We start from the raw sequence: 12,500 nt of genomic DNA on the forward strand, positions 1-12,500 counted from the left end.
ACTGAGGGGACTGAACAATATTTAGTCTTGTAAGATGGATAGTTACGTGTTTATGAGTGTGTGCTTGTATATGAATGTATATACACACACACACACACACACACACACACACACACACACACACACACACACACACATATATATATATATGATGTTAGATTATTCACCCATTCTTCTATGAACATCTCAGACGAACATTTCCCTGATTCCCTAAAATGTAGGCAACACACTCCACTCAAGACGACTGTTATTTTACAAGAATTGGACAACTAAAGCAAAATTTTAAAAGATATTAAATATATATAAGGTGCAGGAGTGGCTGTGTGGTAAGTAGCTTGTTTACCAATCACATGGTTCCAGGTTCAGTCCCACTGCGTGGCACCTTGGGCAGGTATCTTCTACTATAGCCTCGGGCCGACCAAAGCCTTGTGAGTGGATTTGGTAGACGGAAACTGAAAGAAACCCGTCTCTCTCTATATATATATGTGTGTGTGTGTGTGTGTGTGTATGTGTGTGTGTGTGTGTGTGTGTGTGTGTGTGTGTGTGCGCGTGTGTGTGTGCGTGTGTGTGTGTGTTTGTGTGTCTGTGCTTGTCCCCCCAACATCGCTTGACAACCGAGGCTGGTGTGTTTACGTTCCCGTAACCTAGCGTTTCGGCAAAAGAAACCGATAGAATAAGTACTAGGCTTACAAAGAATAAGTCCTGGGGTCGATTTGCGCTCGACTAAAGGCGGTGCTCCAGCATGGCCGCAGTCAAAAATGACTAAAACAAGTAAAAGAGTAAAGAGAGTACATACACCGTATGAACTCCACACATAGAAGACATGCCCTTCTTCTTCTTCTTCTTCTTCTTCTTCTTCTTCTTCTTCTTCTTCTTCTTCTTCTTCTTCACCGCCTCCTTTCTCAACTACTGCTGCTGCCTAAACAATCAAGAATTCATATCAAACAACTACTACTAAATGCTGCCTACTACCTAGAACTCACATGAATAAAACAGAGAGACAGAAAAAAGGAAAAATGTCCCTTGCATTTGAAAACTATGGAAATATTAAAAAAAAATATTACATTTAATTTTTCCACAATTTAATTGTTTTTCATGCTTTAAATTTCATGCTTTAAGTTGAAAAAGACGCAAAGACTGAAGTTCTTCATGATAAAATTATTTTAGCATTTTCTACATTGTCTTATATATATACTAGCAGAGATTAAAACGGCAGAATATTTTATTGTCTGACTTGTTTCAGTCATATAACTGCGATCATGCTGGAGCAACGCCTTTAGTTGAAGAAATTGACTCCAAGACTTATTCTTTGTAAACATAGTACTTATTCCATTGGTGCATTTTTCCAAACGGCTAAGTTATGGGGGCGTAAATACAGTAACATCGGTTGCAAGTGATGATGGGGATACAAACACAGACACACACGCACGCACACACACACACGCACACACACACACACACACACACACACACACACACACACACACACACACACACACACACACACACACACACACACACACACAAGATAGGAAATTGAGAGTGAATGCAGCAATATTGTACTTGTAAATCCATTGTTTAGGCAGAATGGTATACATATAAGATTCCAATACCTTGTGAGTAAAATCCAACAGCCTATAGGATTTTACTCACAAGGTGCTCCTTATATTGTATCAAAATTTCATGCAATGCAGTATCTATCTTATCGACTGAGTTCGAGATCGAATCTAGTGAAAATAAAGTTGATCACCTTAACAGGTAAGTGTAGAATTATCTTTAAAAATAAATACTACGATGGCTTTTCTCCAGAAAAACATGATCAATGATATTCAGTACTGTAATCTAGCGGCCTAATGTTATAGTCATACGCCTGTGTGAATGATATTCTATGAGGTCACAATGCTGGTTTGTAACAGCTATCAAATCACCTTAAAATCAAAGCTTACAGTCACAAAAATGTTCCATTAAATAATGCTGACTGGGAAAAGATATTCCTGAAAAAGAGAACAAAAAATATTAGACGGTCATGGATACAATGCTTGTGCTCATAGCCTCGCTCAGTCAAGACTGATTTAAAGCTAAACAACAACATCAACAGCAACACCAACAACACCAACAACATCGACAACAACACCAACATCAACAATATCAACAACAACAACGACAACACTAACAGCAGCAGCAACAACAACAACAGCAGCAGCAACAACAACAACACCTGGAGCTTCACACCCTACAGTACCTCTCTATGACTACCATATAAACTTGACTGGTTCAGGATTCAGTAATTTAATTTCAACAACCCATTGATATACATCTGTCGGAAAATTTACCTCTACACGATTTAATTGCCAACCATTTTCCCTTAAGTAATTGTTACCTTTTAATTCCCACAACTTCCTACCTCTCATTATCCTCTACCTGGCAATATGTAGATAATTTTGTATACTTTTACACCTTTTAGCCATTGTACTCTCATTATTATGACGTCTTCATATTCGACAGCAGTGGCTCTCAACCTGGGCCCATACAACTCTTGGGGACCCATATAATATTTTGGTGTTAAAATTTATGCGCATAAATTGCTTATACTTCTACAATTCACAAAATATTTTAACAATTTTAAACAATTCCCAATAGTATTTAATTATAAAGATACAATAGGATTTTATAAAAACATCGAGTGGTTATGTGGATCATTCAGCATAAAGTAGAAACCAAAGGAGTTCGTAGGTAAAAAACGGCTTGGAATCACTATTCTGGAGTGTAATTGAGAACAACCGCCCCAGAATATATCTATCGATTTTGCAAGGTAGTAAGGCAAAATGGTCCTGAATTTGAACTGAAGATCTAAAGGGATGCAACCAAATGCCACATATATGTTATCTGATGTTCTGTAGATTCTGCCATCCGTCCTTCGTGTATGTTTCTTGATGTAGTTTTAGTTGTTTAGCGCCAGTAAACCTTGAATAAGCAGTCTTCTGATCAAAAGCATTACGCCCATGACTCTCCCATGTGTTTGGAGGTAGCAAGAACTACAAATGTAACAGGAAATGTGTTACTCATTCTTTTATTGTGGTGGCGGGTTGTTTATGCATGATCTCATCGCTATTTCTAGCAGGTAGAACGACCATGTATAGGCCCCAGTCTCTTTAAGGGTTTAAACGATGGGTCAATGCTACCTAACTGCCTCTCTTCACCCACCTAGACCCCTATCTCTTTACAAACCCCGCCAGCGCCGCTTCCACCGCCATTGCCATTTCCACCGCCACTGCCGCTTTCACCGCTACTACCGCCGCTGCTAACTGAACGTTAGACTCGGTGAACAGTTGCGGTTAAATCTCATTTTTCCCAAAGACATATCTCGCGACAAGCATTAGTAGAAAATTGAAACCCGATACTCGACTACAAGTGCCACCCTTAATTCTTTGTTACACGACACCTCTACACACACACACATACACAAACACACACGCACGCACACCACACGCACGCACGCAGGCGCGCGCGCGCACACACACACATACACACACACATAAACACACATTTACACATTTACAGCCATTACCGCTGTGCCATCATTCCCGCCTCCCTCACGCTTCCCCAAACAAACAACTGTCAAAATAAACGGCATTGCTGCAAAACTCTTAACACACAACGTTTGCTTCAAACAAACTTTCTTTCTGTAACTGGACCCGAATCTGGGGACAGGCTTTCAGGAAAACTTGATATCACGTGGTTTAACCCTCGCACTTAGTTGTGGCAGCAGTAGAGGTGACGGAGTTGATGGCAGAGTGGCAGTTCTATACGATATTAAACTATGAGCAAAAAACCAAAAACATTTAATTTTCGTTGTCTGACAAAAAGCCCATATGCACATACACGCGTATAAACACTCGTGTGTACGTACACGTATGTACGTACACGTATGTAATACACATATATACACTATACGCAAACGTATGTAACTCAGAGAAGCAGAATGATAGATATATTGAGTCATTTGATTCATAGAGTGATAGCTAGATAGACATACAGAATTACGAAGAATATATATATATATATATATATATATATATATATATATATATATATATATATATATATATATATATATATATATATATATATATATATATATATATATATATATATATATATATATATATATATATATATATATTATATATATATTATAAAAACATATATCAGAAAGAAGCACACTCTAAACAATAGAGCAGTAATTATTACAACAAAAATTTTATATCTTGGACATAGAGTAACCCAAGGTCTCGCATCCACAACGTAAAGCCTTGTGGACAGCTCGTATAAATACAAAATTCAAAATATCTACGTTGCAGACGTGAGGTTATCTCCCCTGAATCAGAAGTGGCCGGGACCCTTATAGATCTGATGAGGCCTAACTAACAAACGGGGAGATCTAATTTTCCAGTAAGTAGCGCTTGAAGTGGATGCATTTAGAAAACACTTCTTTACGGTTGTTTAATGCGCCAGGTCCCTTATAGTCCTTAAGAATTTTGACTCTCTCAGCGATCCAGATCTTGCAACGACCACTTCCATTAATATAAGGGCCCAGATGATTAATTAATTTCCACCTGATGTCACACGAGATTCCTTAATCTTTGAGGTGCCATACATAGTGGACCAGGGACATGACAAACCGTCTTTCTGGGACTCTGAAGGATGACTTGTGGTTAAGAAAACGTCGCTTGAACGAAGTACTCGCACAACCAATATATTTACACATATGGGACGTGGCCCTATTTGCACCCCTGATAACATATGGTGCGGAGCTGGTCATCCCATCAGTGTCGAAGATAATTATTTGGTCATCTTCTGAGGTGGTGGAACTGGGAACGACGGATACCCCTTCCGAGTTATTTACAGGTGCGGCATTTCTACTGGGATTAATACACCTTGCATGCCTGGTCGTTCTATCTGTATCTATGGTTTGTTCATTATCCGTGGCGGTGTTACCGGGGTCTTCGGTCTCTCTCTGATGCTGGTTCCGGACTGGTTGTTTATCTCTGGGCGTGGCAATTGTATTGGTGCCAGAACCGGTTAATCGGCTAATGGTATTACTGCTTGATGGTGCATTATTGTTATTGCGGATATCAGGTCTGGGTATCACCACAGCCTCATAGATGACTCCTTCAGCCTCGCATCGGCTTCCTACCGGAAGTTATTATATACCTTGCAAAAGAACCACATATTTTCTTGTCAGTTGTTTGACCTTGACCAGTTGAACATGTCCCTTGGTGGCTGACGATATATGCATCTCTGATCATGAGCAGAAGTAGTGGGGGAGCATCATAGCCATGTGTTGAGAGGAATTCTTTGGGTTTTGAATAATTCACCCTTGGAAATATGGGTGTTTTGCTCAACATCCTTAAACAAACCTTATTCGGGGACCTTTTGAGCGGAATGGGCTACTCACCCTGAAGAAAATTCTAAGTGGGCCCCACCTGCGAGGTCATGCGCTGTTTTATCTTGATATGAGATCACCATGTCGTGCACATATGGTTGTGATGCATGTGCCTGGTGTACCCTTATCAGACGAGTAGTCATGATGGGTATACTGAGCTTCGTATATTTTACCTCAGTATCACTTTGATGGCATGCACTGCTCTCTCACTCAATGATAATAATAATGATGATGATAATAATAATAATAATAATAATAATAATAATAATAATAATAATAATAATAGACAAGACGAAGAGTGCGATGCGATTGCAATAGATATTTTATTGGTTGAACGATATTTCGACAGTAAGTCTGTCTTTGTGGAGTTCAAAATAGAAAGTGATGAAAATTCAAAATTATAGAAATTCAAATCTAAAGTGTGAACGTGTAGATGTGTGGGTAGTCATGATTGTTATAATGGGCTTCGTATATTTTACCCCAGTGTCACTTTGATGGCATGCACTGCTCTCTCTCACTCAATAATAATAATAATAATAATAATAATAATAATAATAATAATAATAATAATAATAATAATAATAATAATGATTGATGATGATGCAGTACCAAGCACTAATAACTGCGCTGATGCTCTCATGGTTTCTGATCTTAACTGCTTGGAATACTTATCCTGCTATCATCATTGAAAGTGTTATCATGTTGTCTTGATATAAAAGACGGGCTACAGAAAATATTTTGCTCATTACCACAGATTTGCTTGTCAGTTGTTTTACATTGACAATTTGATATATGCATCTCTGATCACGAGCGGAAGTGAGGGAGCATCACACCCTTGTATTGAGAGACATTCTTTGGGGTTTGAATAATTCGACTCTGGAATCATTGGTGTTTCGTTCAACATCCTTAAACAAACCTTATTCAGGTACCTTTTGAGCGGGATTCGATTGTAATTTTATTGGTTGAACGATATTTCGACTGTAAGTCTGTTTTTGTCAAGTTTAAATTAAGAAGTGATAAAAATTCAAAATTATAGAAATAGAAATTTGAAGTATGAACGAGAGCAACCAGCGTCCACACGTTGATTGAATGACATTATCAGTCTTTAAGTTTCAATTTTATAATAGGCGAAAAGAAAAAGACAGAAAAATGAGGAAAGAAAAAAGAAAAGGAAAAAGAAGAATATTTAATCAAACAGTTTTGTATAAATTTGATGATATTCTCCTGTCATTTTATTAATTCCTCCAAGGATGTGAATTCCATCAGGAACCATAACAGAAATGTTATGATTTATACAGAGAGTGGGAAATTAAAAAATTCCCATTTGGTGTACGCGGTGGAAGGCATGAAACACAACTTGATTTATGTTGGTTGTACAACAGAACAATTAAACAAAAGATTTAATGGGCACACATTCGACGTCAGGCACAATAACAGTAGTTCGACAGAACTCGATGAACATTTCATTTCAAACGGCTGCCATTTTGAAAAAGACTTGAAAGTGTATATTCTCAGAAAATATTCTAAATCTATTTCACTTTCACTTCTCAGAATGCATGAAAAAAAAATGCTTGCGGGTTATTAACATCACGCCCTGGAGGAATGAATAAAATGACAGAATATCATCAAATTTATGCGAAACTGCTTAATAATAATAATAATAATAATGATAATAATAATAATAATAATAATAATAATAATAATAATAATAATAATAATAACAGTATTAATAATAATAATGATGATGTTTTCATCTATTTGTCACCAGGACGGATGAGGGTGGGTGGGGACAATACAAAAACAAACACAAAGTGTGGGGATTTACATTAATGAAATGATAAAATAATTTAGAAAACACATGGGGGTAAGTATACAAGGTATACAATGAAAAGGAAGGGAAATACACATAGTATACAAAATTTAAAGAAAGTGTGGGAGGAGGATGATAGAGATGCAGCTCACCTAATACAGGATGATCTCTTGAGATGATCGAGGAACCCCGCTGTTCTGAAGTGAGAAGTGAAAGAGAAAGAGAAGGACAGAGTGGGTGAGAGGGAATAAGAGAGAGAGAAAGAGAGAGTGAGAGAGAATGAGAGAGAGAGAGAGAGGGGGAGAGAAATCACAGAGAGGCACCCTTGTCTCTTGGTTAGTCGGCTCTGGTCTTTGTCATAGCTGTATCACTCGTTTGGCTGTCAGTTTGATAACGATTGCAAGTATCAGCTGGCTGTCATTGTCGTAATGGCGATCATTGTCATAATGGCGATCATTGTCGTAATGGCGGTAAGCGTCACTCGATTGGCGATCATTGTAGTGATGGATGTAGGTATCACTAAGTTGGCCATCATTATCGTAATGGTGATAAGGATCACTCGACTGGCTTTCATTCTAGTGATGCTTGTAAGTGTTACTGTAGTGATGGCTGTGTCATTGTAGAGATGGTTGTAAGTGTCACTGAAATGATGGTTGTGTCATTGTAGTGATGGTTGTAAGTACCACTCAGCTGGCTGTCACTCGTAATGGCGATAAGTGTTACTCAGTTGGTCTGTCATTGTACTGAGGAATGTTAGTATCACTCAGCTTGTTGTCATTGCTGTAAAAGTAATAAGGGTCACTCGGTTGAATGTCACTGTGGTAGTGGCTGTAATTGTCACCTGGCTGTTATTACAGTGATGGTTTTAAGTGTCACACAGCTGGTTCTTGTTATAGTAATAGTGTTAAATTCTCGTTTTGCTATCATTGTCGCTCATGTAAAGATATCATTGATGCAGCTGGCTTTATTGAAGTTGGTGAAGTATCCGTGTAAGATTTGATGTTTGAGTGTATGAAGGTGACAAGACTGGCAGTTGAGTATCGGTAGTGAGTGAGCAAGGTGTTCATGTCACTGTTATTATTGTTGCAGCTGTTCCTCTTTCTGAATAATCTGGAACAACCGGCAATAAAATATATCTACGACGATTAGTGAGTACATGACATAATATACGACGACTAATCACAGTTAAAACGCCAAACATTATTATGCTTACAACAATGATGATGACGGTGTTGGTGGTTGTAATGATGATGATGATGATGCCGACGATAATAATGACGACAATGATATAATGATATTGATGGTGATAGAGAGTAAAGGTAAAAAGAGTAAGAACATAGACTACAGAGGAAAGTTCGCCGTTGTTTCTTATTTATACACAATGCCTTAACATTTATGGGGAGGGTGATTAGTCGATATCATTGACCCCAGTACTCGATAGGTACTTATTTTATAAACTCCGAAAGGATGAAAAGCAAAACTGATCACGGTGGGGTTCGAATTCAAAAGAACCGGAAATTTTAACGCAAATCATTTTGCCAAACCCTCTGATGATTATATCTACCGACCAACACTAAAAAAATATTCTAATTTAAGCGCAAGTCAGGTAAATTTGAGAGAAGGATGTTAGTCGATATCAATATCATCTTTACTTGACTGTTACTTTATTCCTGGAGCAATGAATATCAAAGCTGACCCCGGTAGGATATGAACTTAGAATGTAAAACACAGCAACTAAAATAGCACAAAACGCCTTGCCGATTCTACTAGTATAACGATTCTACTAGTATAACGATTCTACTAGTATAACGATTCTACTAGTATAACGCTAATAAATAATGATTTCAAATTTGGCACACGGCCAGCAAGTTCAGGAAAGGGGTAAGTTGTTTACATCGATCCCAGTGCTCAACTGGTACTTATTTTCTCGACCTCGAAGGATTAAGGGCAAAGTAGACCTCGGAGGCATTTGAACTCAGAACCTAAGGTAGGACGAAATATTTCTAAGCATTTTGCGCGGCGTGCTAACGACATAGCGCTAATAAATAATAAGTGATGCTCACTAGGGCACCAAGCCTGAAAATTAGTGGCGAGGTCAATCAATTTAATTAACCCCTATACAATACGAATTATTATTTTATCGATACCCGCAGTAAAGTGTAAGATAAGGTTCTGCCTCAGTTATATTTCAGATACAGCTGTAAAGCCTCCAGAAAGCAGTTTGCCTGATGCGCTACCAGTTCCCTCAACGATTTTGTTTCATCTAGACTGATTTTTCGATATGGCAGACAAGGCTACATTTTTAACGGTAAGAAAATACTCTAACACTTAGACCACAGTGCTGGTATTTGATTTTGAAACCAAAGAAAAGTAAAGACAAAGTTGACATGCGCGGGAACATAACTCAATACCTAAAGAGAATACGGTAAATGATGGAAGAAAAAAAAAGTCGATGAGAGTATAATTGGCGAACCAGTGAACTTCACACCACATCTGACACTTTCAGAGACACAATATAATAATTATAGTAGTATAATATATACCACATTTAAATATATGGTTTATAATACTACTATGACTATCAAGCAGAATCAGAATTATATATATATATATATATATATATATATATATATATATAAAGGTTACGAAGGGTAATGGAGTCAACCAAACCCTAAGGATACAGGTAATACCGAGTAAGTATATATATGTATATACATAGATATTTACATAGATATTTACATATATATGTATATATATATTATTATTATTAGTATTATTATTGATGGTTTTTATTCCCATGCTGGCCACTTGATAAGATCAATATTTTAAATATCGATCTTATCCTTATTTATATAAATTTATATATATATATATATATATATATATATATATATATATATATATATATATATATATATATATATATATATATATATATATATATATATGCATTATACATATGCATACATTACACATATACATATATATATTACACACACATAAATTACACGCGCACACATACATAGATGCATACCTACATACATACACACGTACATACATACATACATACATACACACGCACATACATACATAAAACTTAAACAATAATTTTCAAAGGGAAAGCAGGTGAGGGGAGGGGAAAATTACATAAAAAGAAAAGGACATTAGAAAAGCCCCTCTTGCTTGATGATACTGGATACTGGGGTAATATGATCTGAGGGTACCGGTGGTGGTGCGGAAGGGGAGATATTGTACTGTCTGTCTGTATGTCTGGCTTTCAATGGCACAAAAACAGAAAGACAGAGCAGGGATGAGAGTTAGGCGGGAAGAGAGACAGAAGTGGGAGGAGCGAGTGAGGGAAAGAAAGAGGGAAGAAAGAGATGGGAATAGTGAGATAAAGAGAGAGAGAGAGAGACGTAAGGCAAAATGTAAATAGTTGATTAGTTAAATAAATGAATAAATGAATAGATGTGAGAAAAATGAAGAGAAAACAAAGAACAACAATAGTAACATAACAAGAACTATAAGAACAACTATGAATGCAAAAGTGTGTGTCAATAATATCTGTGATTTTATATATATATATATATATATATATATATATATATATATATATATATATATATATATATATATATATATATATATATACATATATAGATATGTATATACACACATATACATATAAATATATATATATACTTACATGCAATGCATGTATATATATATATATATATATTTGTTTTGCAAGATTTTTGATGTGAAATCGTGTGTTGAAACAGATGTTGTTGTACTTGGGGATGGTCATATTGCCAGTTTAACCAATAAAAACACACACACTGTATATTTGGTGTTAACTTGCTTCAGCTTTATATTACATTAATCTTAATCTTATTTCGGCCAGAGTTCTTTCGTCACACTTCTGTGACCTCATCAGTGGTCCTTTCTTTCCTTCCTTCTTATGTGTGTCTCACCTTGCTAAATATCAGCCATTTTGTATTCTGTATTCCTATTGTATGTGTCTACGCATGCGTGTCTTTCAATGTGTCTGTGTCTTTTGTAAGTGCATGTGTGTATGGGGAGTGTCTATATCACCTATATACTCTGTTAATACGTGGTTGTTTGTATTTGTTTTATTTATTTATTTGTTCATGTGTGTGTGTGTGTGTGTGTGTTTTTTGTGTTTAATTAAATTTTGTTAACGTATGTAGTATTTAATTCCATTTGTTTATCTATGTATTGTATTATACTTTGTTCATATTATTATTGGTTTATGGGTAACATGTTGTCACATGCTGTGGTTTGTGGTTTGTTAGTGGTGTGTGTTAGTGTTCCATTCTAGTTTCCTATTCAGGCTAGGTTTCTCTTCTATAATGTGTGTAGCTTCAGTAATTTGTCTAAGTGCTGCATCACTGCTATGTGTAGATAAGATTTTAATTTCTATGTTGTTGATTGAGCCTCTATGTTCTTGCTCAGCGTGCTGGTACAGAACTGATGAGTTCTTCCCTTCTTTAAGTTCCCTCCAATGTTCGTTTGCCTGCTCCCCTGTGCTCCTTGCTGTTTCGCCTACATATGTCATTGTCTTATTTCTGCATCGTCCCTCTGTACATCTTATACTATAGACCACATTTCTGGTTTTGCAGTTCGTTTGTGGGCTAAATCTACATACGATACAGTTCCTATCGGTGCAGGGGGTTCTACTGAAAGGGTATGTTCTACTGATAAGGGATTTAATAGGGTTGCCTGGCCTTTCAACAACCTTAATTCTTAGCTTAAGTTTGTCTAGGGCCCTTCTAAAGCGGTACGCCAGTTCGCCTCTAGGGGTGGTGTCGACGAGCATGACGCTCTGGTACTTGTGGCTATCGTACCATGAGCTTGCCTTCCCTATTTTCTTCTTAGTCCTTTCTATGGTGTTCCATGATTTGCTCCTATAGAGTGGGCAAATCCCATTCCTATCGTTGCGTTTGATTGTTTCAAACTTCTTCATAGCTCCTTTGTATACCCTGATCCTTTCTTTATGGCTGTAACCTGAGAACTGCATGCGGTGGACGAAATGTTGTATATGTCTCTTTAATTCTGTAGGGTCGCACATGCAGGAGACATTTCGCATTACTCTGACGAGGTCTGCCATCAATATGTTGAATTTGGCATTGTCCGCAATAGCCGAGTTCCGGTGGATCAGGTATTTGGAGGCCATAGGTTTTGTATAGTGTGAATGGAGGATTCTGGTTTTATTGTTCTTAG

The sequence above is a fragment of the Octopus bimaculoides genome, chromosome 11 (assembly GCF_046866305.1).
Source record: "Octopus bimaculoides isolate indiv1 chromosome 11, ASM4686630v1, whole genome shotgun sequence".
NCBI classification, from domain to species: Eukaryota; Metazoa; Mollusca; class Cephalopoda; order Octopoda; family Octopodidae; genus Octopus; species Octopus bimaculoides.